General features: G+C 41.7%; 1 protein-coding gene across 1 annotated transcript in view; it reads left to right on the top strand.

Moving 5' to 3' along the window:
* FRMD4A (FERM domain containing 4A) overlaps positions 1–24,038 on the top strand; it is a 486,837-nt gene that overhangs the window by 43,768 nt on the left and 419,031 nt on the right. The gene's annotated exons all lie outside the window — the stretch shown is intronic.

Below are 24,038 nucleotides of genomic sequence, written 5' to 3'. Positions count from 1 at the left end.
CGGATTTATTTTCTTAGTGTGGCCAGAAGGAAAGCATTCCCACGGAAAGAGAAAAGTAAGTAAACGTTTTAAAAACTGCTATGTTTTAAATCATTCAAAAACAAAACGTTGAATGACTGTAAAAACAATGTTTCATATACTAGTGTAGATCCAAGAGCTTCTCCAGTTGCCAGCCAGCTCTCGGCACAAGTTAAGGCCCCCTCTCTTACCTTCTAACGTCCTTAATTGCATGGGTTTAGGATATATTCTGGCTTACCTGCCTCCTCCCACAGAAGACCCCACTGAATTGTGCATCCAAGAGCCATCTTACAAGATCCATTACGAGTTCTACAGCCATTTGCCATTTTAAAAATGTATAAACCTTCATGAGAATGTTACTGAATGGTATGGCGTAAATCCCTAGGATAAATAAAAAATAATAAATTGATCAATCAACCTGAAGTTGAGCTGGTGGCTGTGGGGAGCAGGCTTTTTCTGTGATAATATCCGTCATTGGGAACTCTCTTCTCAGGGAAGTTAACTAACCTTTCACTTGTGACAAAGATTAGAGGTTTTATTTTTTAAAAATGCAGAAGACTTTGGGGTCTTCTTTTAAAAAAAAATGCTGTCAACTTTTAAAGGTTTTGTTATTGATTCATATAGTTGTTTGCTATTTTGTTGTGAATTTTTAGAGTCCTTTTTTGTATCTCGGCCTTTATGGTGTGATTGAATTTGCAAACCACCTTGTGGGCCCTCATCTAGACTGAGAGCTTTTTTTACATAAGGCTGTTAATAGCTGTAACTGTTTTTGCACAATTGAGATATGAGCTCTACACAAAGAGTTTTTCCTTTCCTGCATTCCCACTACGTAACTTATAGGTGGTGCTGTGCTGTACTGGAATAGTGTGAATACACAAGTGGGAAAATGCCTCTTCTTTTGCTTTCAGTAATAATACCCCATTTTCCATGCTCTAAAAAACAAACACCTCTAGAAAGTGCTCTTAAAAAATAGAAGCAAAACTGGAGGATGACAACATTATCTGAACAACCCATAAAACCTGTAAGGAATCACAAACTTTTCTACACAAGGCATTTATTGTGCTCTTGTGATTCCCATGACGAAATACATGAATTGCAACTTTATATAAATAATGATTTAGACTAGTTATTCAAATTAATTAACCCTGAGTGAAGGATGGTTGTGGGGTAATAGCCACCATTTTGATGTTACAATGAATGGTGCAAAGATGAAGCTAAGCAGGGGAATAGGTTAGATTCGTTAAGCACTGCATGTCAAAATGTGAACATGAGGGAGCACACTAAACACCAGTGTGTGAGCTTCATCCCACGTACCCGTTTCCTTCAAATTATCCCCATAGTGTAAAGCTGTTGTTGTTAGCTAAATCACACCCCGGGTGGCGGCACTTCTAAGATCCTTTGCATACCAGCAAAAGGGTTTAAGGGGGGGAAATGTAAAAAAAAACATTTAAAAATCAATGGATGATCCAATCCAATTCAAATTTGGTACGCTGAAAGCCCTCCTTAATATCTATAACTGTGCCAATTTTGATGCCTTTATCTTTAAAACTTACACAAATATAAGCATTTGTTTAATTTGAAGTTTAAAAATATCAAATCATCTTCCTGCGCCCCCAGTGGCTGCTCGGAGAACAACAAAAGATTTGTTCTTGAAGGAGTCCAAAATACGTCGGTTCTTTTGGCTAAGAAGCACAATTAAAGCAGGATGCATGGGAGTACTTCACAGTCAAAGCGGATTATAAACTGGAAAACTTTGGAGTCCTTTGCACGCAATTCATGCATCATCATGAAACATCATGGCCTGCTCCTGTTGGACTCTTCCCCCACCCCCACAGGGCAAACTGTCATCTTGGCCCTGTGGGGAAGAAGAAAGAGCAAGGGGACAGGAGCAGGCAGAAGAAACATCATGGCCTGCTCCTGTTGGACTCTTCCCCCACCCCCACAGGGCAAACTGTCATCTTGGCCCTGTGGGGAAGAAGAAAGAGCAAGGGGACAGGAGCAGGCAGAAGAAACATCATGGCCTGCTCCTGTTGAACTCTCTCTCTCTCCTCCCCCCCTCCCTCCCTCCTGAACTCCTGTTTCTTGTGTGTCATGTCTTTATTAGACTGTAAGGCTGAGGGCAGGGACTGTCTTTTTTGCTAAGTGTAAGCCGCTCTGAGAGCCTTTTTTGGCTGAGGAGCGGGGTATAAATATGATAAATAAATAAATAAATAAAATAAATTCGCAGTGATTGCATAGTATAACGCTGGTGTGATGAAGCTATAGGGGTGTGTGTGTATGTGACTTTCCTGTTATACCTGATCTACTTGTTCTGGAGAGGTGATAAACACCAGGGATGGCCAACCTTTCAACAAAGCTTCCATAGCCCTCAGAAAGTTGTCTGTAGGAGAGGAACTGTTGTCAGGTTTCCTCATATTGAAAAAGTTAGCCATTCGTGAAATAAGTGATTCCAAATGTATGCAGTGGTTTATTTATTTATTTATTTATTTAATTACATTTATATACCGCCCCACAGCCAAAGCTCTCTGGGCGGTTTACAACAATTAAAAATAGTAAACATTAAACGTATACAAAAATTTAAAAAACATAAAAACAGTATAAAAACAGTATCCATTTTAAAACAACAATTCTGGGGTCCATTAAAAACAAACTTAACGTTGTTAAATGCTGTTAAAATGCCTGGGAGAAGAGAAAAGTCTTGACCTGGCGCTGAAAAGATAACAATGTTGGCGCCAGGCGAGCCTCATCGGGGAGATCATTCCACAGTCGGGGGGCCACCACTGAAAAGGCCCTCTCCCTTGTTGCCATCCTCCGAGCTTCCTTCGGAGTAGGAACTCGGAGGAGGACCTTAGATGTTGAGAGCAGTGTACGGGTAGGTTCATGTCGGGAGAGGCGTTCCGTCAGGTATTGTGGTCCCAAGCCAGGTTTCTCTGTCTTGCCTGCTAGAACATATTCCAGCAAAGGGATAGGAAGAAAATGGTGGCCTGGTGAGGCAGCCATAAGGAAAAGAGAGAAATCATTCACAAATCAACTGCAGATACAAAATAATTAAGTCCAATAATGCTTCTTATCGGAGACAGAGGTGCCTCACCCACAGCTGCTTACACTCAAGCACATCGCCCTTAACTTGTATCCCACTTGCTCTTCTCGATCATAAAAATCTTAATATATCCCCCAATGTGGGATTTAACTGGCAGCTTTCCCTTCATTTTAAGAGACGCCTATCTGTCCTAGAAGACAAATAGAGTTTGGGGTAATATGCCATACTGGTTAATGAGGTAATTTAAATGCAAATTAATATATGAAAATATCTTGAACATTTCCTGCTGTTTTGTAAATAAATGCAATTTACTAAAACATTTTTAAACAAACAGTTTTCATCTTAAAACACCCCTCCCCCTTTTTTAAATATTTCGGCCAATATTTATCCTGAAGGGAATTTTTAAAGCTTAAGATTACCTCTCTCTCTCTCCCCCATTTCTTTCTCGTTCGTTTCACACCCACCCACTCTCCCCCGACATCTCCGTAATGAAAGAGATGACAACCTTAAAGACAGAAATGGGAGTAGCAACTCCGTAATATTGAAATAAAATATTAATATGCTTGCCTTTGGATTGGCAGTAAGGGCCAACTAAAAGTGATGGTGTGTTTAAATTTAAATGGTGTGTTCCGTGTGTTTAAATGCGTGACTGCCCCAATCATGCCAGGAGTTGGAGGCAGGATGTCCAATTTTACAAGCAAAAAACAAAAAAAGGATGAGGATGGTAGAACCCTCTTTCCTTCCCTCAATTCAGGTATTTTTCTCCCAGCTGAATATCATCACATGGGGGGAAATTGCGTTTACTTACCGTCACTTCTCTGCCCCCGCTTTTGTCCCTCATGACTTACTCTTTCTGCCTGGAGGGGAAAGAGGAAGTAAACAAAGAACACATGGCCCATTCAGGGGTTGTGTGGTGCATTCCAGGAGGAGGGCCTTCTCTGCTGTGGCACCTTGGCTGTGGAATGAGCCTCCCTAAGGAGGTTCGCCTGGCACCTACACTATATTCTTTCAGACGCTGGGTGATTTTATTCTCTCAGCATTTTAACAGTCTATAAATTTAATTTTAACTTTGCTGTTTTAAATTTGCATTTTAAATTTGTATTTCTGCACTGCTGCTGATTTTATCCTGGTTGTGCTTTTATATCGTATTTTATATTTGTTTTATGCTTTGGATGGTTTTAATTGTTGTGAACCATCCAGGGAGCTTCGGCTATTGGGCGGTATAAAAATGCAACAAATAAATAAATAAATCCATTTTAAAAAAGTCAGATTAAAAGGGCTTTATTTTGTAATGGTAAAATGAGTGGGAGGAGCTGGAGGCACGTGGGAGGTGGACGTCATCATCTTAAGGACGCACAAATATCCGTAAGTGCGCAGTAGTGAGCATGTGATACAACTCTCATCTGGTGATGCCCTCTGATACCAGAAGGGACCCTGTCTGAGAACAGTGCATGGGGAGAGGGACTTTGAGGAGGTAGGCCAGAGAACTGGGGTTGGTTGAGCAGCTTTTATCCATCCATCCTTTTGGATTTTAACATTGGATCTATTATTTCTTCTTCCCTGTATAATTGGGGCAATTAGATCTGGCTATCACACGTGATTTGGCTCTGAGATACCTTTCTTAATCCATACTGGAAATGGTCACACAACTCATGTAGTGTTTATATAAGGTGACCATATGAAAAGGAGGACAGGGCTCCTGTATCTTTAACAGTTGTATTGAAAAGGGAATTTCAGCAGGTGTCGTTTGTATATATGGAGAACCTGGTGAAATTCCCTCTTCATCACAATAGTTAAAGCTGCAGGAGCTATACTAGAGTGACCAGATTTAAAAGAGGGCAGGGCTCCTGCAGCTTTAACTGTTGTGATGAAGAGGGAATTTCACCAGGTTCTCCATATATACAAATGACACCTGCTGAAATTCCCTTTTCTATGCAACTGTTAAAGATCCAGGAGCCCTGTCCTCCTTTCCATATGGTCACCCTAGTTTATACTTGCTTTAAAAACAAAAACAAACAGCCCAAATTGTTTTTGCTATCAGTTTGGACTGCAATTTTTTTGAATTTTTTGAATTTAATTTTTGTGAAACGCCCAGAGAGCTTCGGCTGTTGGGCGGTATAAAAATTTAATAAATAAATAAAAATAAATAATCATTGAATTAAATGTTGCATAGTTGTTAAAAGGACTGGGATGCTACTTCAAAAGAAAGAGGGACAATCACTGGAAAATGCAGTCAACTGATAGATTTGTGATATTTTTCTCCTGGGTAAAATGTTCCATTATGCCATCAGAAGCAGGTGGTTCGTTAGCAAAGTGACCAGGTCCGAGAAACAAAAGACGTATAAAAAATGTGCTCTTAGACTGATGTATGTGTCTCTTTAAAGACCTGGAAGTGCATTAAAGACAGGAATCTCAGCAGGCGGTTAATAACAGGGGTTTCTTCATACCATGTGACATAGGTTCCTAACCCATTTTTAGGATGATGGCTTGAATTTTAAGCAGCCGGGAGTGGGGGAAGGCATGCTGTCATGCAGTTTCAAAAAATAAGCTTGCAGCTCATCAGTTCACTAGGAAGGGCAAAGCGCATCACCTCTGTGGAACGGCAATTTTAATCTTTCTAAATTGTTAACAGTTAATTCCTATGCCTGGTACACAGCACAATGGGAGGGATTATTTGTCTGGCGGAGGAAAGGATGGGGGGAGGAAGAGATGTGAATATTCTCTGAGGTACAAATGGTAGCCCTCAGTCGTAGCCTGCAGAAGCTGTTGCCACCAAATTTGATGAAAGATGCTGGTGTTGCTCGTAACAACCGTTGCTAAGCAACATTTGCCAGCACGCAGAAGGAACAAAATCCGCTACAGAATTATGGCGCTATTTATCATAGTTGTACCAGTGGTCTTGTTAAGGAAATGCATGACATAGAAAATTGTGTGCATGTGATAGAAATGTCATGCATACATTGCAAGGAGTGTATTAAGAATAGGTAGGCACATGGATATAGTTGTATAGGTTTGTGTTTGTTCTCCACTGTGTTTGAGGTTTCTGGTTAAAACTTCTGGGAAGAGTCTAGGATTATAGTAGTAGGGCTGTCACCCAATTAAAGAAATCTGAGCCAATTAACAGCATGAATGTTGAAAATGAATCTTAATTGCGTTATCAATTAAATTTGCATAAATGTGCACGTCAACAGGTCAGTGGTACTGAAGAAAAGATTCTTTCATGGTTTTTGGCTAATGCATGCAGAAGTAGTAAATTCAGGGACACAGCGCCAGCACTTTTTGTTTAGCAGGGACACTGATGTCATTTGTCTGCCACCCCCCCACCCGACCCCACTCAGAATTCCTCTGTTCCCTCTGAGCTCAGAGTGTCACCAGGTGAGTTTCATATCTGATCAGGGTTTTGCTCTTATTTGCATTGCCACAACAAAAGGATGTAGTACTCTTACTTTTCCTAAGTTTTGAGTCAATATAGCAGGGGTGGGGAACCTCGGGCCCGGGGTCCAAATCCCACCCACCTGGGGTTCCAATCAGTCCCTCCAGGTTTCCCCAGCTCACCGTGCCCCATAGCCTCACCTCCTTTTCACTAGCCAATGATGAGTTGGACCATTTCTTGTTATTATTATTATTATTATTATTATTATTTATTTATATAGCACCATCAATGTACATGGCTGTTGTTCAGTTTTTTTCTCTAATCTTAAAGGTTGAATGCCTCTCCTAACCAGTGGTGTGTGTGGAGCCAGGGCTCACAGGGAAGGAGCGTTGGCACATTTTGACCATCAGGGATGCTGAAGTCATCTACCGCCACCATCACTCAGACCTCCATGTTCCCTCTGAGCTTACCTGCAATTGTCACAGTAGCTGGTGGGGGTGAATGGGGGATCCCAGCAACAATACATTGTTCCCTGCTGTCATTTGGTTCGGAAGCTGCAGCTTGTGCAAAATGCAGCGGCCAGATTGACAACTGGAACCAGAAGGTTTGAACATATAAGACCAATTCTGGCCCACTTGCATTGGTTGCCTATACGTTTCCGAGCCCAATTCAAGGAGCTGGTTTTAACCTATAAAGCCTTACACGTGTAACTGACGGAACGCCTCTCCTGACATGAACCTACCCGTCCGTACACTACGTTCAACATCTAAGGTCCTCCTCCGAGTGCCTGCTCTGAGGGAAGCTCGGAGGATGGCAATGAGGGAGAGGGCCTTTTCAGTGGTGGCCCCCCAATTATGGAATGATCCCCCCGAAGAGGCTCACCTGGCACCAACATTCTTATCTTTTCCGCGCCAGGTTAAGACTTTTCTCTTCTCCCAGGCAGTTAACAACATATGCTGAGTTTTTTAACTGACCCCAGAATAGTTGTTTTAAATGATATTGCTGTTTTATGCTTTTAAATTTTTGTATATTTGTTTTTAATGTTCACTGTTTTTAACTTTTGTAAACCACACAGAGAGCTTCGGCTATGGGGCGGTATCTAAATGCAATAAATAAATAAATCAAAGTATTTTGAAGTAGCCTGGTCATGAAAGAGCAATGAAGACCCATTTGCTTTACAAAAGCCCTGCTCCAGGCAAAGGCGAAAACTGCTAGAACTGGTTTGTTTATATGGGTCAACTCAGTTGCCTGCATTTTTGGATTCTCCTTGGGGACGTGGTCATGGGGACTGCCATGAGGAGAGCCTGCACTCCAAAATTTGCTACCACATCACTGTGAATGTGTTACAAGAGATCTCATCTGAGAAGAAGAATTCTTTCCTCTGGGTGCATGATAAAAAGGAGGATTGCTGCAACGATATGCGTGTGTTTCAAGTTAAAGCAGCTGCCTGTTTAATAGGAGGCGCCTTTGGAATTTGTCAAAAGCTTTTCAGTCTATTTAGTACTGCAAATCTACACACACATACTAGGAAGTGAGCGCCATAGAACTTAGCTGGGTTTACTTCGAAGTAAGGATGCATAGGATTGCAATGTTAATCTAGCTGACTAAAGACTACCCCGTGCCACATGCATCTATTCAAATATAAATGCCATTGCATTCAATGGGGCTTGCTCCCAGGTTGCAGCCCCAGAACAAAGAAAAAGTACAATTCATATCTAGAATCATAGATCCATGGAAAGGTTCTTGGGGATCATCCAGTCTAACGCCCTGCTCAGTGCAAGATGTACACAAGGCAGCATGCAACGATTGATTGATTGATTGATTGATTGATTGATTGATTGATTGATTGATTGAAAAAAATGACATGCAAAATACTTTACAATCATAAGGAGTATTTTTTTAAAAACACACACACACAACTAAATAAAACCATGATTGAAACAATAATAAAAGAAATACATTGAAAACGCAATTAAAAACAGAACTATAATGGAATAAAAACAACATACAACCCAACTGACCAGCTTGCACACCAAGGCCTGCTTGAATAAAAACATTTGCAGGCAGAAGGACAATAGAGAGGGAGCCAACCTAGCTTCCTTTGGCAGGGAGTCCCACAACCTGGGAGCAGCCACCGAGGGCACCCTCTCTTGCATCATCAGCAAACACACCTTTGAAGGTGGCCGTTCCGAAAGAAGGAATCTTAGAACCCAGGCAGGTTCCTAAGCAAAACCAGCACTTTGAATTCTGCCTGGAATTTGAGCCGGTGTGGTATAGTGGCTAAGGTGTTGGACTGGGAGTTGGGAGATCCGGGTTCTAGTCCCCTCTCGACCATGTAAACCCACTGGGTGGCTTTGGGCCAGTCACAGACTCTCAGCCCAAACTACCTCATAGGGTTGTTGCTGTAAGGATAACAGGGAGAGGAGGAGGATTATGCATGCCGCCTTGGGTTCCTTGGAGGAAAAAAGGCGGGATATAAATGTAATAAATAAATAAATATACCGGTAGCCAGTGAACCTGTTGTAAGGCCTAATCTACACCAAGCAGGATATTCCACTATGAAAGCGGTATATAAAAGGCAGGATTCGCACTACTGCTTTATAGTGGTATTGAAGTGCACTGACAACTGTTGGGGCCCATTGACACATACCTTATACCACTTCCATAGTGCTATATCCTGCTTGGTGTGGCTCCTGCCTTTTATGTACCACTTCCATACACTTTCATAGTGCAATATCCTGCTTGGTGTAGATTAGGCCTAAGAAGGGAGTCATGTGTTCTCCATATCCAGCCCCAGTCAACGTTCTGGCCATAGCATTCTAGATTAGCGGATGTTTCCAAACATTTTTTAAAAGCAGCACCACATAGACCACCTTACAGTAGTCCAAATGGGCTGTAACTAAAAGCTTCATCCCACGTACCTGTTTCCTTTGAATTATCCCCTACAGTGTTTAGCTGTCGTTGTTGTTGTTGTTGTTGTTGTTAGCTAAATCACACCCGGGCAGCAGCGCTCCTAAATTCCTTTGCATACCAGGAAATGGGTTTAAGGGGGGAAATGTAAAAAATCATACAAAATCAACGGATGACCCAATCTGATTCAAATTTGGTATGCTTAAAGCTCTCCTTAATATCTATTACTGTGCCAATTTTGATGTCTTTATCTTTAAAACTTGCACAGATGTGTTTGTTTAATTTGAAGCTTAAGTGTATCTAATCCTCCTCCTGCGCCCCCAGTGGCCGCTCGGAAAACAACAAATGATTCGCTCCAAAACTTGTAGCAAAATAGGTCAGGTCTTTTGGCTTTATAGCACAATTAAAGCAGGATGCACGGGAGTACTTCACAGTCAAAGCAGATCATAAACTGGAAAACTTCAGAGTCCTTTGCACACAATTTGCAGTGATTGCACAGTATAATGCTGGTGTGATAAAGCTCTAAGGCATGTGTGTGGCCATGGCCAGGGGGCTGCCTTCATGGCATCAAGTTGGCAGCGCTCCGCCATCAAACCCTGCGGTATGGCTGCTGCACAGTGGCAGCAAGCAATCTTGATGGAGGGAGGCAGCGGGGCTTTCAGGGGTGCATTAGGCTTGCTGGGCCCTGATACAGGCCCCTTGCTGAAGCTATGCGTGTTTGGATTTAGTCCGTGCCTGGGAAATCCCATCTATGCTGCCTTGGGTTCCCTGACAGAAGAGAGGCAGTGTATAAATAAATGAATTAATTAATTGCATTTGTGTCCCACTTACAGTAGCAACAATCTGAAATGATAACATAAGTTATTATAATAGGCTTAACTTGATTTACTAAAGCTTTAAATCTGTAATCAAGGGCAGAATCCAGTCCTCACAAATCAGTGTTTTAGCTAGGCACAAACTGAACAGCTTCTTTTCAATATTATATTATCTTTTGAGCAAATTGCCATGCCACTTAGCATATAATTCACATCCTGGGGTGAAAAGGGTTTGTGCCAATACTTGTTTTGAGTTTAATGGATTCATTATGCTTTTCATCATATAATTCATCAATGCTTAATTGAATGGATTAGCTAAACATAATTAGGACAGGGGAGAAAGTGCATCGCCATCACTTGAGTTGCTCTTTTTTTTCTTTTTTCTTTTTTCTTTTTGCTCTAGCTACTGCTGGAATATTAATTTCCTCTTCCTCTAATATCCTTCCCAATTTCACCAATCAATAGAATCTCAGCTACCATGTTGTGAGTTCATACACAGCTTTAGAGGGCAGGTTAATTCTGGATCAAAAGGGGCATTATTGACCATTTGATCAGATGCATTTTAAGAAAAATGGTATACAAACAAAATGAGATCTATCTTTAGTAGTTTTGTGGAGTAAAGGCCCCTGCTTATTAGAGAAGGCCAGTTCATAACAGTTTTGAAGAGCAGCTCAGATACTTCTGGGATTTTAGCAGAGTGCCAACAAATCCTTCTATGCTTTTGACACTCAATCAAGAAGTGACTGCGATACCCTGGGGCATTTTTTTCTCCCCTCGGCAAGGTAATCAAAGATTGTGTAGCTGCTTGAGGGTGGAAGTGTCATATACCTGCCCCCTATTGTTTCTTCACATAAATAAACATTTATTTGGCATTTTTCTGCTTAAGATCAAGCTGCCATGATACAGTCTAAATCACCGATTTACTAGCTTTGGGTTGTTTCAAGATTTCAAAGACAAGAGGGCCATATCTGGGTTGCCGTAACATTTGTGAACCTTTCCCCTCTATCTGCCTTCTCTTTGTTTGCATCATCATCATCATCATCATCATCATCATCATGATTTTTAAGCAATTATAGAATATAAGGGCAGGTTCATGTTAACAGGATCATTGACAAGGAAAGCATTTTATGATGTCTTATTGTTTGAAATTGTATCTGCCATCTATCTATTTATTATACTTATATCCCACTGTACCTTCAATGAGCTCAGAGTGGCATGCATTGTTCTCCCCACTTCCGTTTTATCCTCACCACTATGAGGTAAGTTCAGCTGAAGAGGTAGTGTGACCTTCAAGGATGAGTAGAGATTTGAACCCGGATCTAATGTATTTTTTTTACTGTATGTTGCCTTGGAGACCTTTGTCAAAAAGCAGGGTATACGATTTATTATATGCAGGTCTTTATTCCTTAGTTTTATCTTTGACAGGACCATGAGAACCCCTTCTTCAATGTTAGGCCCTTCAGGTATTTTGGACTTCAACTCCCATCAACCCTAGCCAGCATGGCCACTGGTCAGGAATCCTGGGATTTGTAGTCTAAAAAATATGAAAGGCACCAGGTTGGGGAAGGCTGCCATAGAAAATATTGGCTGTGTCAGAATACCCATCTCAACATCAGATACTCAACATCATAACCCCAGGATACTCCTTAGTCTTTAAACAAGGGGGGAATACTACTTGTGTTCAATGCCCCATTGAAACACGGCAGTCCTTGTGTGTAGGGGCTTCATCAGATGGGGGGGAAATCAGAGTTCCCTACCGTCGCTTCTCCCCCCCCCGCTTCTGTCACGCTATACTTCCTCTTTCTCACTGAGAAGAAAGAGGAAGTAAACAAAGACCATGTGGCCCATTCAGTGGCTGTTTTTAATGCACCGCTTTTCCTGCACACAGCATGAGTTCGCGGTGTTTTGCTTCTAAAAATAAGTTGGACTTAATGGGGTCTTATTTTGTGATGGGAAGAAGGCCAGAAGGTGCAGGAGATACATAGGAAGTAGATGGCGGCATCAAAAGGACCCGTGAAAATCAGTGAGTGGGCAGTAATGAGCATGCGATAAAACACTCATCTGAGTAAACATACATAGGATAGTGCCGTGTATCTGTCAATCCCAGACTTGATTCTCTTTGGTTGGGCTGAGTATGGTGACTCTAAAAGTTTGTGGGGCAACCGTTTGAATTCTTGAGTAACTTGTTCGATCTGTTGAGACAAGAGGCTTCTAGTTCTGGGAAAGAGTTGCCATAGGCAACAGTTTTAAACTGGTATTAATCCATTTTAAATTTGAATGCACAAAAGTGTATGAAGATGAGGAAATGGGAAGTGGCAGCTGTGTTGTTTTCTTTACAAAAGAAAAAGCTACAAAAAGAGGTTACATCCATATCATTATCAGATAGTTGTCTTACACTGAAAGGCTGTTCCAGTTCCAAACTACTATTTTTTAAAAATAATATATATATTTTTACTAACTTACTGCCAGGAGGCTGCCAACTCAGCTAATACACATGCAAGTGGGTCAGATAACGCTCACTGTGAAAGTGAATTAACTGTGAAATAATTCAGTCCTGCCAATTCTACCACTGTGAGCAGAAGACACTGAACTTTAAGCCTGATCTTCTTTCTCTACCCCTTTGGGATTTTATCTCTTCAACTTTGTTCTGAGCAGTTTCACCTTCATTGAGATTTCTAAAATAATGTTAGAAGCAATTATTCCAAGTTTTTTAAGAGCTGAGCTTCCTAGCCAAATCTGTTACGTTTGCAAGTTACAGGTCTGTTTGTCCAAAGCCGTATAGTTTCTCTCTTAAGGGAAATGATTTAAAACCAGACCGAACACTGCTTGACACAACTGTTTTAACCAGTACATTTTTACTAGCCTCCTTAAAAAGGCTTTTTGCTCCTCTAAACATGTCATAGACATTGTTTCAAATTTATCTTGAAATGTTTGCTTTGGGTAAAATTCAATGGCAGAGCTGGCTGCAGATCTGTAAGTCTTCCAGGGTGGTTCGGGGACTTTCCAGAATCCACTGGAATGCTAAACATGTACAAATTTCTCCTCCACAGATGTGGGCCATTTGTATTACTGCACTGCATGCTTCAATGTTGCTGACAGTGCCGGACCCATTAGAACTTGACAGATTCTGGTAAATTAATTCCAGAATAATAGATCCTAGATGACATTTTGAAAGTTCAATGGACTCCAGATGAAAAGGATCCTGGTCTGCCAAACCATTTCCAGAACACAACCAAGTAAGCCGGTTACTGCGCACACAAATTAATCTGATTTTATGCATTCTGTTTCCTTGGAGTGTGCAAGGTTTCTTTTAATTTCCTTCAGAAGAAAGCAGTTAAAATAGTAAAAATGCTTTCTCCCCCCACCCTACTCCCCGCTTAAGCCTCAAAACCACAACTAGAAATAGATTGTGGAATACTCAAGTAAAGACTTGATTCAATCAGAACCAGGCCTTTCCCCCCAAGGTTTTATGGAATGGAAAATCGATGCACTAAATCTTTATCTTTTGATCACTTGAGCTTACAGTTCAAACAACAATATTCATTTCATTCATTCTCTTGCCTACAGGAGAATGCCTACATATTTAAGTTATTCTACGATGGGTTGTGTGTCTTAGAATGGTGAAAGGCAAAATCTGCTGTGGCACATTCAGAGACTAACTAGTTGACTGTGGCAGAATGCAGCCTTCGGAGGCAATAGCCTGCTTCATGAGCTGTGTGCATCTTCCCACATCACTTTCAGCTGCTATTCCTACAGGCCCCTGTCCATACGACAACGGGATTGCTCTTCATTGAATATAAACCCAAATTTTCGTTGATTTGAACACTGCAGCAGCAACAGCGATTTTTCTCCTGAATTTTTTTTGGTAGTATAGTTATTAATGCTCACATGCGCATTATCACACATAGGATGCTATAGAATATAGACGAGCGAAGCTATAAATTGTATCTGCGGAGCTCCGCAGATTCATAGAAGAGGAAAACTGGAGGCTTAAAGGAACAAAGCAGCAGAAGATGCGAGCTGGGGACTGTACACGTCTCCTCTCTCTCTCTGCCCGTTCCCCCCTCTTTGTTTTAATTTTAAAAGCTCCATCTCCGGACATGAAAACGACAGGAAGGAACGAAGGGGCCAGAGGATGCGATAGGTGGGAAGGCAAGAAATTGGCCAATTACTTTGTCCTGACCTCATAGTTATGCCCACATGTCAAATTGCAATTTAATTTCCCCAAGGACACATAACTCTAATGCGGTGCAAACTCGCATGTTGATCCAAAAGTTGCGGTTAATCGCAAATGCGAATATGCGCATTATCGCATTAAAACCTGGCGTTGCACAGAATGGACGGCTACATTATGTGTCCTGAAATGCGAATCTGCTCATTTAGTTCAGGGTAAAGAAGCCATATAGACAAGCCCCAGGACTGTAAAGAAGTCACTTCTATGTAGAAATTGCATCTTTTGTAAAATAGCCTGTAATTTGGAAATCCTGAGCTGTTAACTGCCCTATTGCTGTTTTGATGGATTTTTGAGTGTGTAGTGCTGCAGTTTTGGTGAATTGCTCATTGTGGCCTTTTACCCAGGAGTTAGCTAAATGTAATGGTATGGAAACAAGGATCTCGGTCCAGAAAAATGTGTGTTTACTGCTGCTTGTGTATGTACTTGGGAGACACAGATATGAGTAGACCTCCTGAATTCTCCTCACCTCCACCCCAAATAGGTGATTGATGTTGCCAAAGCTGACAGCAGTAATTGTCTCATTAGTGTTGTGTGCACAGTTCTATTCCAGCCCCCACAAGTTATGTACAGGCCATAGTTGCATATGGCATTTCCCTGTCTGGAAAGGGAGTGTGTGTGCACTGAAAGCCTGCTTCTAGGTCCTTATTTCCCTTGCTAGACTGGAACAACAGTCTGCAATCTTTGTCTAGTATGTCTGAAATTCATTGGGGCATGTATTCACAATCACACATAAGGTTGCAAGGCCAAAGCTCAGAGGCAGAGTGCAAAGACCCACATTCAGCTGCCAACATCTCCAGTAGAAGGATCTTGGGTAGCTGCCAGGGAAAGATATCCTGAAGATTCTGTGTTGACGGAATTGAACTAGGATGGACCATCCTATATTTTCTTTGCCGGGCATAATTGTAACATTGTGTGTGAGGATGGGTGAGTAAATGTTCAACTGAAATATATGAACAAATGTGAATAAATGTGTATCAAACCTTCTGGAAGAAATTCCTTTACTGTAAAGCAATTTGTGGAAATGTTATAGATTGCATCCAATGCCATTTTTCATTGATGGAAGGCTCTTTGGTCTAGCAGAGGCTTTCGTGAACAGAAAGGGGAGGGGGCATTTTCCATAGCTCCTGCAACCCCCAACAACACTTCTCATGATATTCTAGAGCAGTGGTTCTCAACCTTCCTAATGCCACGACCCTTTAATACAGTTCCTCATGTTGTGGTGACCCCCAACCATAAAATTATTTTCGTTGCTACTTCATAACTGTAATTTTGCTACTGTTATGAATCGTAATGTAAATATCTGATAACACAGCAGCTGCTTTCTACACAGTAGCTACTCTATACACATGTGTGACTGGTCCGCATAAGTACATTATGGCGCCAACCCTGTCATATACACCTGTATTTGTATGGGGTGTATGTGATAGGGTTGGTGCGATGATGTCATCATGCTGGGCACTCGTATGTGGGCGTATCTGCATGTGGGCGGACCCTCCTGGAGACGGATAGTGGAGCCGTGTCTCGGTTCCTAAGTCCATCGAAAATATGTGTTTTCCGATGGTCTTAGGCGACCCCTGTGAAAGGGTCGTTCGACCCCCAAAGGGGTTGCAACCCACAGGTTGAGAACCGCTGTTCTAGAGGGTTCCTCAACCCTCTGGAGGAGATCTTTTGGGGAGCAGGGGTCTATGGAAGAAAGGGGGAATTTGTGAAAATTACCTCTCTAGCTCTTCCGTTCATGGAGGCCTCCACTGGATCAAAGAGGAAGGTCAGTATTGGATACAACCCTTTATATTAATAACCTAATGCACAATCTAACTAAAGCTAACTGCTTTTAAATTCTATTGGATACAAATGGCAGAGATTTGAATGTGTTCTGAACTCTCCATTTAAAATCAATGTTACTTGAAAGCACTTAACTTTGACTGGATCTTGACAGTTTTTACAAGGATACTGTTTTTTTTATGATTCTTATGTTTTTAAATTTTGTATATTTGTTTTTAATGTTTACTATTTTTAACTTTTGTAAACTGCCCAGAGAGCTTCGGCTGTGGGGTGGTATATCAATGCAATAAATAAATACATTTATAATGCGTTTTAGCTGCACAGTGCACACGTAGCCATTCATGCAAACAGCTCCACCGCACCCCAAGCCTTCCTTTTGTAACACTGGAAAATGGTCAGTTTGTATTCTTATCTATATAATATTTTGACACAATCAACCTTTTGGCTGACTTGAGAATGACCCAGCCTTTAATCCTCTGTTGTACATCTTTCAAGCCTGAAATCATGCATGAGAAAACGAATGATGAATGTATGCCTTCCAGTGATTGCTCTATCTGATCTGATATTAGAAGAGAGGCACATAGGTTGGTGTCTCTGAAGACTAAGCTTTGGTGCTCCTTCGGAAATGGTATCAGCCCTCGTTTTGGACTCATCAGCAATACATTTATAATGGGTATTCAAGATTGCTATGTTGCACTTTACCTAGTTTCATTTTTTAATATCTAGGTCACTTGTAGTTTCCAGTATCTTGTCTTTAATGAGAGGTGAAAGAAGGAATGGGTTTTGTGGGATATGGGGGAAAGAGAAGGAGTCCTATTTTTTAACACCAAAGATAATTATAATCTTTTCTTTTTGAGATAATGCACAATGGCTCTTCCAAGCTTGATAACAAGCTGTGCTTGGTCCACCGGGGAGTAGCTTTGACTTTGAAGTGCAGAGCTGTGTTCATATTTAATAATGAGATCTTTTATAAGTGAGGCTTAGTTGATTATTGATAATTATCCTGCTTCAGTGATGAACATCCCAAAACGGGGGGGGGGGGGAATGCAGGCGATTGCACAGCTTCTTCTGCAAGAGAAGAGAAAAGGCATGATTAGGATTGTGAAATATATTTTCCTCTTTTTCTCCTTTCCATGTTGATTCCCTTTTAGATATTTTCCCCCACTTGGACTTATGTGCAAATACTGAATATTTATTTTGCACTATTATATGCGGAATACTTTAACATGCCTGTTTCTCACCTAAAGGAGAATAACCAAGGGTGTCTTGTTTGTATGTACAGCAGGCTGTGTTTGGTGCTGTGAATTATTGTCCATGATTAGCCATTTGAAATAGAGCCTCAGTTCATCACCTCTCTTTTCCCCTCTGCCACTCATCCTAACTTGACGGGAATCAGCTTCTTCTTGGAAGTGAACTGAAATTAATTTCCCAGTCTGCTTCTGTTGAGCAGTTACAGAAATTGTGTTGTGTTGTGAGTGGATTTTGTTGTGCAGTGGTGGTTTTAATGCCTCAGGGTCACATTTGGACAAAAGCCTGAAACCTCAGCAGACTTGTTTAACCTCTCCTTTTCCTACACGCCTTAGCCAAATCTCCTTAGGATGAAAGCTGCAGAACGCAAGGGAGTCTAGGAATAAACACTCCGTAGTAAAAGTCTAGAAACTAGGAGGGGATCTACACTAGTATATGAAACGTTGTTTTTACAGTAATTGAACATTTTGTTTTTGAACGATTTAAAACGTAGCCGTTTTTAAAACGTTTACTTACTTTTCTCTTTCCGTGGGAATGCATTCCTTTTGGCCACACTAAGAAAAGAAATCCGTTTCCCCCCCCATCTGCCAATTTCCCCTCCCACTTCCTCTTCTCTCCGAGAATCCTCCACTTACAAACGATCCAGCAAGCAGCCTCTCAAAAGTGAAACTAAAAGTGGCTGAAAAAAAGAGGCTTGAAAGAAAAAAAGGCTCCAACTTTGGGTGCGGAAATTACATAAACATGCCCCCCAGGAATGCGATTGGCTAATTAAGAACTACAGGAAACCCATTTAATACAATGAAATCGGCCACATCATACCAAACAGAACGACTTATTTCAGAGAAGCTCAAAATAAAAACTGGAGAACAAACAACAATAAAACATCACAAACTGAACGTCTTGTGGCGAAATACTACCAAACGCACACTTAAAAATGGTAAGACACGTTCTAACTTGTCTAGTGTAGATCCCCTCCTAGTAAAAATCTAGAAACAAGGTAAACATTTGGGCCTCATAGATGTGACAAGTGTCGACATTCCTGGTTCCAAGCTCAATTCCAGCCACTTTGCTACTCTATCTCTATAAGATCTGCTCCTACCAGCTGTATGACAATCGCATGCAATTTGTCAGAAATAGCTGAAGAAAATCCCATATATTATATAGAATTGAGGGTTTGTGTAAGGAAGACAGGTTGCCTGAAGGGTAATTTTCGAGTACCAAGAGATGGCTCACTGCTACAAATATAAGGCTGACCACTACAGTGCAATGTGGTTTTGTTCTTTATACCTGACTCTTCCTGAGAACTTAAAAGACATCCCTCAAAATATATTACAGCAGACACTGAAGTGTTGATACTGGCCACCACTTTATTGGGTGGCCATGTCTCTTACTTTACAGAGGACAGTCCTCTATTTGAAGGTGCCCTCTGTTTGAAAGGCTATTTCCAGTCTGCTTTGAAGACGAAGAGCCGTAAGAAGGGAGAACAGGGGCCTTGAAGTTGTTCACCAACAGTTAGCACTTCGACAGCAGCCCGAGTTAACTCAACCATAATTATCTATACATATACATGTATATGCAAATGTTATGCAAATCAATGTCCTATTTTGTCCCTTTGGGGGTGAATCATGTCCTTTCTTGTTGGTGGGTGAGTGGCCACAGGCTTTTACTGTGCCCAGATTGCCTCTGTGCCCCAATCATTGTCTTTGTTCACTGCAGGCCCAAACCACAATTTTGCATGTGACCACAATCTACTTGGGGTTGATTTTTCTTTCTCTTTTTATCAGCATGGGAGCAAACTGTGGGAGAAGATACAACAGTGCTGGTAAAAGAAAGTAGTGCGGTATAGTGGCTATAGCATTGGATTTGAAATCCCTGTTCAGCCATGAAGTTCCCTGCACGACCCTGAGCTAGAAACTGTTGCTCATCCTGATCTACCTCGCAGGGTTCTTGTGAAGATAAAAAGGAAGGGCCATATATGTCACCCTAAGCTCACTGAAGGGAGGGTGAGATTTAAACATCTAATAAAGAAATAAGTGAATAGCTCAAGGAAGATCCCTGTGTTTCCTTTTCATTGAACTTTAATGGGATATAGTCACCAATATCTTTAGTTGGACTGTGCTTTATAAAGCTGTTAGGAAGGTGGAACCCCTTTGCATAATCTCCTACTAGAGTAGTCTAAACTCAGCATGGTAAACTGGGACAGGCTGTTAACTTGACTCGTCTAAATGCAAATTATACCACTCTGAATAGTACTTCTGATATCAGATGACCTTGGAACATTGTGCTACCATGCCAAAATAAGAGAACATAATACTCCAATGTGTTCCTTTTTTGCCTGCCTTATCAACCAAAGCACTATTTTTGAAAATCAGTTTAATAATAATAAAAATCCACTAAACCTCATATTTGTCCCATCATGTTATTTGCATACTCTTAATGAATATGCTTGTCTGATGAGTCACGCTGGGTACTGTGTCATCCAAAGTCATTATAATCAAAATCTTTCTAATTTGACGTGCTAAACTGTAATTGCTATGGTGTGCTATTTAATACAAATAATACCTTGTCGAATAGCACCCAACAAAATATGTGGCCCAGTATCCAATGTTGTAGCATAACATTGTTTTGGCCACAGACTATTAAACTGTGATCAGTAGCATAGTTTCAGGAACCAGATGCAAAAATTAATAAATGCTGGAGGACTTTTCTAGAGGAAATAGTGTAAAGCGTCTCCTGTTTGCTCTCTCATCTCAGCACTAAATAATATTCAGACCATACAGTTGCATCGGAATGTCAAGGAACGCTTATTCAGAAGCAATCTAGTTCCCAGGATGACACGGCTGTCACATACGAGGGCGGGATGTTGGGAGGCAGGAAAGCCCGTAGTGCTGGCAAACGCTATTGGCATTGTGTTAGAGGTTGCTTATGCTAGTGCAACAATAATGTACATTAGCAGTGGTGTCGAATAGGATCCTGCCCGTTGTTTTTAAGGTTTTCTTGTTTTAAATGGTTATGCACTGCCTTGATAGCTGTTAGCAAATAAGTAGATTAATCACAAAGAAATTATGCAATCACAATACCTCGCTCTTTCTCCACACCTCTGATTCTCCCTTTCTTTCCAGCACTGTCAGCTTCCCACAGCTTTTGGGTGTGCTGCTGCCTTGCGTCTAACCATGTTGGACTCGATGGCCTTATAGGCCCCTTCCAACTCTACTATTCTATGATTCTATGTATCCCATTCTCCCCTCCCTTTAGAGACCAGCTTTGTGCAATTCACCAGACAATTTCACTTTCATTTTACTTTCTCAGTAAAACAGCCACAGCAGCTTATCCTCCAACAGAATTTAGCCAGGGCAAGAGAGGGAAAAGATTCCCCTAGCACTAGAATAATACCCCCACCCCCTTCTACTTTTTTGTATTCCAGAATATCCAGATTTCTTCAAAACAGAAAAGTAGGTTTCAAATGAGACTAGAGATGCATGTCCTGATCAAGGGTGGGTACAGTAGGCTGTGCCAATGGAACTACTATCCTGACAAGACTCTGCCAATGCAAGGCGAATAAATGGGCAGCACTGGGGGACATAGTACAGAGTCAGCAGAGCTTAATTGGTATCCTGTGCACCATCAGGAGCCCATCCTGTTGCCAGTGCTGACATAACTTTATGTTCACAAAATAGGCAATGGCCCCATTCAGACAACACACTAAACCATGCTGCTTAACCACAAAATGGTTAACAGAATGCATAATGCATTCCATTAACAATTTTGTGGTTAAGCAGCATCGTTTAGCATGTTGTCTGAATGGGGCCAATGTAAATAAATAGGCCAGACATTGTACAACACCAGGAGCATGTCAGGCTTAGCACGCCTGCATACCATGTTGTGTGCCATGGGGCTCCAATGGGACCGCCATGTCAACAGAACTGTAAGTACACACACACACACATACACTTGGTGATGTTGAATTTTGCTCCTGACTACATGTGTGAATGGGTCTTGTGGCAAAGGCACACTGAAAGCTCCTTCATCCATTGACTCCGTCAGAGACACAGAGGTTTAATAAAAGAGACTCTTGTAGTTACAACACTCTTCAAACAGAACATAAACAATTGGGGAATAGCTCATTTGTTAGGAGAATTTTCTCTCCTTTCACCTTAGAACATGGACTGATGCCAGGCGGCAGATAAGTAATTCCTGCATAGTTTGTCTAGGGTGACCCTATGGAAAGGAGGAGATGGCTCCTGTTTCTTTAACAGTTGTATTGAAAAGAGAATTTCAGCAGGTGTCATTTGTACATATGGAGAACCTGGTGAAATTCCCTCTTCATCACAACAGTTAAAGCTGCAGGTGCCCTGCCCTCTTTTACATCTGGTCACTCTAGTATAGCTCCTGCAGCTTTAACTGTTGTGATGAAGAGGGAATTTCACCAGGTTCTCCATATGTACAAATGACACCTGCTGAAATTCCCTTTTCTATGCAACTGTTAAAGATCCAGGAGCCCTGGCCTCCTTTTCATAGGGTCACCCTAAGTTTGTCTCTGCCCCAGAAGAAACAGTGCCCACATTTTGCTGCTGACTCTTCCGGTCTCCTGTAGAACAGTTTGTCGGGCCCTTTTTGGAGCTTGTTCTTAAAGGGACAACTTAGGAATAGCAGAAGGTCTCTTCTCCCCCCAATCAGTTGACTGTTTCCTGGCAGGCATATAGAGGAGCAGAGGTTGGTGTCTTGCCTTCCTCACTCCTACAGACTTGTTCTCTGTTTCTCTCTCTCTTGCATCTCCACCTTCTTCCCTCTTATGTCCTTCCCCCTCTTTTATCCAGTACTGGCTGGCCTTTCCTCCTAACAACGCTTTTATCTCCCTCCCTCCTCCAGGTGACTCTCATCAAAGTGATTAACACGATCCTTGAGCCTGTGCTGACCAGAGCAGCCATTCAATCGGTGGTTTTACTCTGGTTGTGCTTTTTATATTGTATTCCGTATGTGTGTTTTAAATTTGTTGGTTGTTTTTACGCTCTTCGTGGTTTTGAATTTTTGTGAACCGCCCAGAGAGCTTCGGCTATTGGGCGGTATAAAAATGTAATAAATAAATAAATAAATTGCGCTGCTGCTGCTGCTGCTCACAGCTACCCCGGCATAGTCAAACTCAATGAGTCTATTGTTTGGAAGGGTGTGGGGGCCCCTGGCAATGCAGTGATGGGGCTGATAGGTGCTATGTTAGAGACGGCGACCCACCGATCCCTCACACCGTGTGAAGATTGACCTGCAGAGAATTCAGAAGGTTCCCCACCTACCGACAAAATGCATAGAAAACCAGCACCTTTCTTTTTCAGCTGCAAGAATGTATTTATTTATTTATTTATTACATTTATATACTGCCACTTAATTTATATAAGCTCTGTTAAAAACAGTGAACATTAAAAACAAATATACAAAAATTTAAAAGCATAAAAACAGGAATATCATTTAAAACAACTCTTCTGGGGTCAGTTAAAAAGCTCAGCAGATGTCGTTAACTGCCTGGGAGAAAAGTCTTAACCTGGCGCCGAAAAGATAACAATGCTGGCGCCAGGCAAGCCTCATCGGGGAGATCATTCCATAATTGTGGGGCCACCACTGAAAAGGCCCTCTCTCTCCCTTGTTGCCATCCTCCAAGCTTCTCTCGGAGTAGGCACTTGGAGGAGGACCTTAGATGCTGAGCGTAGTGTATGGGTAGGTTCATGACATGTACCATCAACACATGTCAGGTGCTGTCGTGTTTCTCAGAACACTCTTACTTTTGATGGGAGGCAATGACGATGCTTGCTAAGTAATCCACAAAGCTTTTATTAAGTAATAAATGTCTCTTCTACCTGAATAGAGTCTAGCCTCCTGGAAGCGTACCCCTAGGCAAAACTATGCAAACTAAGCAAGACAATTGTCCGTTCAAGAAGAAGAAGAAGCTACTTCTCAAATGCCCATAACTTCAGAGTGCCTGGTGCTGTGGCAGGTTCTGGCGTAATCTCTCGGACCTTCTCACGCCTTCCTTTCATGCCGTGGTTACAGCTTCCGTTAGGTTGATGGGACGCTCACCCACCCCCGGAAGAAAACTCCCTTCCCCCTGAATGTGTAGGATTTGGCCTTGAAGAGATAAGCTCTGGAGAGGGCTGACTCCCAGCTGGGGAATCGCCCATGAGAGCTTCCTCCTCCACTGGTACAGGCTGGTTGGTGTCTGTCGCTGCGTCTTCTAGTTCTGAATCGAATTCTGATTGATTACCTGAAACATCTTCTCCTAAAACAGGGGCAGTAGGGTTAGACATGACAGGCTTCACTCTGTTTCCTAGTTCCTACAGAGAAGTGCTTTGTGTGAGCTCTTTGTGAGGAACAGCAGGTTATAAATACAATCAATAATTCATGATTGTGTTAAACAACCCCAAAATGTGAGAAATACCAGGTATAATAGCTTAGGGTTGGGGTAATGCTTTAAAGACTGTTGATTGGGCCTGATGGAGACATCGTTGGCCGTGATATGCATACACTTTTATTTTATTCCTACTGCTGAAAGATCAAACATGTTTTGTAGGTTTTTGAAGCACTATGAAACCTGTTTGACCAGACATTATAGGAAGGCCAAAAGAAAAAAAA

The sequence above is a fragment of the Elgaria multicarinata genome, chromosome 9 (genome assembly GCF_023053635.1).
Source record: "Elgaria multicarinata webbii isolate HBS135686 ecotype San Diego chromosome 9, rElgMul1.1.pri, whole genome shotgun sequence".
Taxonomy (NCBI): Eukaryota; Metazoa; Chordata; class Lepidosauria; order Squamata; family Anguidae; genus Elgaria; species Elgaria multicarinata.
This window is presented reverse-complemented; position numbering and strand designations above follow the sequence as displayed.